Raw genomic sequence first — 5,826 nt, 5'->3', positions numbered from 1 at the left:
GAGAGGATGCTGTCTGAGGATTAACGGAGCAAACTGGTCATTTACCAAGAGTTAGAGTTGATTGTTTTTATTAGAAATCTGGCTGATTCTGTATTCTGGGTTATTTTGAATTGTAATTCTGGTTTAATGCATTTCATTTACATTGTTTGTATCAATGTTTCTCATGACTGGTTAAATGCTTAATTGTCCTTCAGCAGATGATTATCCTCTGCCACCTTTCATGACAGACTGTTAAACCAAAATATCAACTAAGTTTAAAACGGAACAGAGTTATGACCAATTTGGTTAAACAATGTGATACTGCAGGATCTTTTGAAATTTGTTAGCGCTCAGAATATTTGATGAGGATGACTTTTACTACCAAACCAAATTTATCTGTAATTGTGATTAAGTTAAATGGTAAATGGTAAATGGACTGTACTTATATAGTGCCTTTTTTATCTTATCGAGATACTCAAAGCGCTTTACAACACAATCTGTGCCTCATTTACCCATTTCTACAGCACTGTACTATATATGTAGTTGATATTTTGGTTTAACAGTCTGTCATGAAAGGTGGTAGAGGATAATCATCTGCTGAAGGACAACTAGGCATTTAAGCAGCCGTGACAAACATTGACATGTAAATGAATGAACTAAGTTAGAGCTCTTTTTGTATCAGCTAAGCTCAAATAGCTATGGCAACCATTTTTGATTTTGCTCAACTCCAAGTATTAATAAGTTGTAGATGTGCATCCTGTGATTACTTTGAGAGTTTCATGAAAATATGCCCAGTGATTTATAAATTTATTTGCTAACAAACAGAGTTGACTCCAATATGGTAAAGTATGAACAAAACAAATTAAATGTTATTTATTTATTTTATTGAAAAAGATTTTTAAACACAGTGAGTTTGTTTTTAACTTCTGTACTGCAAAAAAAATAGACAAAATACATTTGCATGTGAAAGTTGAAAGCATCAATTTAAAGGAATGACTTTTTGTTTTGAATATAAGCTTTTATAAACCAACGTTTAAAAGTGTGTCTTGCTGTTGTTTAACATACTCTGCTGCTGTCATTTACGCATGATCAAATACATCATGGCTCAAGGTTGTGTTGGCGGTGGCAGCTGCAGCAGCAAATTGCTTTAGCATGAGTTTATCAGAGGATTGATTGTGAGAGGTACTCAGTGATGGCTCCACAAACCTGAGTGAGCCTCCGATGGGAGAGCATGACTGAAGCAGCTGATGCAAGTCCGTTAATGCAAAGTCAGCCTCAAGGAATGATGCTAAGATCTGAGAACACTTGTGTTTGACAGTCAAACCAAATTAAAGCTGAACACAAAAGAACCATCACACAGTTTTCCTGTCAAAGGAAATGTCATGGTCGTTTTCCAAATCCAAATACAGTAGTCCCTCTTTTATCGCAGGGGATCTGTACCCTGAAGCCCCACGATAAGTGAAAAACCGCAAAGTAGGAGCAGTTGTACAAGAAGTAAGTAGTAGTTTATTTTAGTCTGTATATATATGTAGGCATTTTTAAACCCTTCCCACACTCTTGCAATATTCTAAACAATGTTTCTAAACTCTAAACGCTTTAAAAGAACACAGAATGTCATGATTTCAGCTCTCTGCCTCCTCTGCTCTTTGCCACCTGCTTGGTCTGTTTCCAACAAGACGTTTATCCTCAATGACTTTTTTAAAGATCAGGAGTTGGATTTTCTGTTTGTCACGGAATCTTGGATTTCTGATGGTGAGTCCAGCGCCTTGGTGGAGCTACTACCCCCCGACTGTCTGTGTTTCAATGCCCCGCGGCCATCAGGTCGGTGCGGGGGGGGGGGGGGGGGGGGGTGAGGTATTATTAACAGTTTTTAAAGCAAACTTGGCCTGTAAACAGTTGTCCATCCCGGTGTCCCGCGCCAGCTTTGAGCTGAGCGCTTTTGAACTCGGACACTGTCCTACGGTTCTGTGCGCGCTCATCTATCGCCCACCTCATTCTAAGGACTTCATAAATGAATTCTCTGACTTTTTGGCTGATATCACACAGAGATACACTCACTTTTTGCTTATTGGTGACTTTAATTTGCATGTGTGTTGTCAGGAGAAGCCCTTAGTGAAGGACTTTCTAGATTTATTGGACTCTTTTGGCTTAGCTCAGCAGGTGAGCGGCCCCACCCAGGAACACGGTCACACGCTGGACCTCGTTTTAACACGCAATGTCTCTGTTTCTAATTTGAAAATCGGTGACAATGTTTTTTCAGATCACATGCCTGTATTGTTTGACTTCACCCCCCCTTTTCATACTGCTAAGACATGCGTTCCTGCACGTACGCGTTCCATTAACCGTTTTACTGCTGCTCGTTTTAATGAAGGTTTTAATTCTGAGAGGATCGAACAGTTCCCGGTGTCTCTTACCACTGAGGAGCTAACCTCTCAGTTCAGCTCTGCCTGTTTAAATGTTCTGGACCGTGTTGCTCCCCTTAAAACCAGAAAAACGAAACTTAGATCAGAGCCTTGGCTGAATGACGTCACGCGAGCCATTAGGCGGCAGTGTCACAGAGCTGAACGAAGGTGGAGGAAGGACAGGCTACAGATTTCTTTTCAAATGTTAAGGGAGAGTTGGCGTCACTATCAGAAAACCGTTAAAGCTGCCAAATGTAAATTCTTCTCTGATTTAATTGTCTCCAACTCCCACAATCCCCAAGTTCTTTTCTCCACCCTGAACTCAGTTCTACACCTCAGTGAGCCTTCACCTCTGGAAGCCTCAACTGAGCTGTGTGAAAACTTCCTCCATTTCTTTTTAGAAAAAGTGGCAAACACCCGGGCACTCATTTCTCCGCCAGCTCATGATCTGTCCATCCCATCTCAGTGTGTGGCTGTGTTTGACCACTTTGAGCCCATCTCTCTGTCCTCTCTGGAGCAGGTAATGTGCAGCATGAAGCCACCTGGTTCCCCCTTTGATGTGGTCCCCCCTCGACTACTAAAGGAAGTTTTTCCTACCCTGGGTCCTTTTATCCTCACTATTCTGAATAGCAGTTTATCCTCAGGTGTGGTGCCAAAGACTTTTAAACATGCTGCTGTCCAGCCCCTCCTGAAAAAACCTAACCTTGACCCCTCAGTCATGTCCAACTTCCGGCCTGTCTCCAGACTCCCATTCACCTCTAAACTACTGGAAAAAATTGTGGAGTCTCAGTTGAAACAGTTTTTGGGGGGATCACGCTATCCTAGAGTTATTCCAATCTGGCTTCAAATCTCTCCATAGCACTGAAACTGCTCTACTGAAGGTTTTTAATGACATTTTCATATCCACAGACGCAGGTGATTCTGTGCTGCTTGTCCTATTGGACCTTACATCTGCTTTTGACACCATCGACCACAAGATCCTCATTTCTAGACTGGAGCAGTGGGTGGGCATCACAGGGTCAGCCCTTAAATGGTTTGGGTCCTACCTCTCTGACAGAACCTTCTGTGTCAATATCAAAGATTTTAGTTCGGCATCGACAGCGCTCCAGTGGGGGGTACCGCAGGGGTCCATCCTCGGTCCCCTTCTCTTTTCTTTATACCTGCTGCCACTAGGTGCTATCTTCTGCAAACACAACATACCCTTTCATTTCTACGCCGATGATTGCCAAATTTACTTCCCCCTGAGGCACAGAGGCACACGCTCTATTCAGCCTCTTCTTGACTGCCTGGCTGACATCTGGGACTGGATGGCTTTAAACTTCTTAAGCTTCAATGAGAAGAAGTCTGAAGTCATGCTGTTCCATCCCAGTGGCTCACTCATGAACCATGACATTGACCTTTTCTCTCTAGCCCCGCTAGAGAAACAAAAGGTCACTAATCTGGGGATGATAATGGACCCGTCCTTAAAACTCAACAGTCACGTAAACATGATGGTCAAATCCTGTTTTTTTCAGCTGAGACGGCTGTCTAAGCTGAAGCCTATACTCTCCAAAAAGAACCTTGAGACAGTGATCCACGCCTTCATAACACCTAGGCTTGATTACTGCAATTCACTTCTGTTTGGAATCAGTCAGTCCTCCATTGCTCGTCTACAACTGGTCCAAAATGCTGCAGCCCGATTTTTAACTGGTACAGGCTATAGAGAGCACATCACGCCAGTTTTGGCCTCCCTGCACTGGCTACCCATTCACCTTTGGATTCAATTCAAAATTCTCATGTATGTTTTTAAATCACTGAACAGTTCCGCCCCATCCTATCTCACTGATCTTCTGCAGCCATATGTCCCACCGCGCTCTCTGAGGTCAGCAGACCAGATGCTTCTCTCAGTCCCAGAAACCCGTCGTAAGCTCAGAGGTGACAGGGCTTTCTCTGTTGCAGGTCCACAACTGTGGAATGAGTTGCCACTGAGTGTCCGGCAGGCTCCCACACTCTCAGTCTTTAAGTCTCGCTTGAAGACCCACTTCTATTCGCTTGCCTTTAACACGGTGTGATTTGTTTTGGTCCGGTCTGTTCTCTACTCTGTTGGCCATTTTAGTTAGCTTCTGCTGCTATTTGTATCTGTATTTCTATTTTATGTTTTCCTGTCCGCTGTACATGTTTGTTTTCTTTTGTACAGCACTTTGGTTGGCCTTGTTGCTGTTTTAAGTGCTCTATAAATAAATTGGTATGGTATGGTACATTTCAGGCTTCAAATATAAAGATAGAAAATTTATATTTTTTGTGAAGAATCAACAACAAGTGGGACACAATCATGAAGTGGAATGAAATTTATTGGATGTGTCAAACTTTTTTAACAAATAAAAACTGAAAAGTGGGGCGTGCAATATTATTTGGCCCCCTTGCATTAATACTTTGTAACGCCACCTTTTACTGTAATTACAGCTGCAAGTCTCTTGGGGTATGTCTCTATCAGTTTTGCACACCGAGAGACTGAAATTCTTGCCCAGTCTTCCTTGCAAAACAGCTTGAGATCTGTAAGGTTGGATAGAGAGCGTTTGTGAACAGCAGTTCTCAGCTCTTTCCGCAGCTGAGGAGGGCCACTTCCTGGATCTCTTTTCAGTGGTTCATAAGTGGTTAACCACTTATGAACCTCTGAAAAGAGATCCAGGAAGTGGTTACAAGAAGAAGTTAATAGATTGCCTGAAAAATTTGGAGCAGGACAAGGCTATTGACCGTATTCTGTACCACAGACTGTACCCAGGGGAGGCTACACCTAGTCTGAATGGTTTACCTAAAATCCACAAACAAGGTGTACCTTTAAGACCTATTGTTAGCATGATTAACTCTGTCGCTTACAAGGTTTCCAAATATCTGGCGTCTGTACTCATCCCTTTAGTTGGCAGCTCAGAACACCACATACAGAACACCATGGACTTTGTGGATAAGGTGAGGGATGTCATCATGGAGACTGATGAAACAATGGTCTCTTTTGATGTCACATCACTCTTTACGTGCATTCCTGTTGATGATGCAGTAGAGGTGGTCAGTTTAAGATTAAAATCAGACACCACTCTGAGCAGCAGGACCACGCTTTCCACAGAACAACTGTGTCAACTCTTGAAACTGTGCCTGCAGTCAACCTACTTCACATATGGGGAGCAATATTATAGGCAGAAACATGGGTGTGCTATGGGGTCTCCAGTTTCTCCTATTGTTGCCAACCTGTACATGGAGGAGGTAGAAAAGAGAGCCTTGACGTCCTTTTCAGGGACACCACCAAGTCATTGGTTCAGGTATGTTGACGACACCTGGGTTAAAATTAAATCTCAGGAAGTCCAACATTTTACTGACCACATCAACTCTGTGGATAAATACATCAAGTTCACACGAGAAGATGTAAAAAATGGCAGGTTGGCTTTCTTGGACTGTGAGGTCTCAGTCTCTG

Source organism: Nematolebias whitei, chromosome 10 (assembly GCF_014905685.2).
Source record: "Nematolebias whitei isolate Nwh7 chromosome 10, NemWhi1, whole genome shotgun sequence".
Taxonomy (NCBI): Eukaryota; Metazoa; Chordata; class Actinopteri; order Cyprinodontiformes; family Rivulidae; genus Nematolebias; species Nematolebias whitei.
This window is presented reverse-complemented; position numbering follows the sequence as displayed.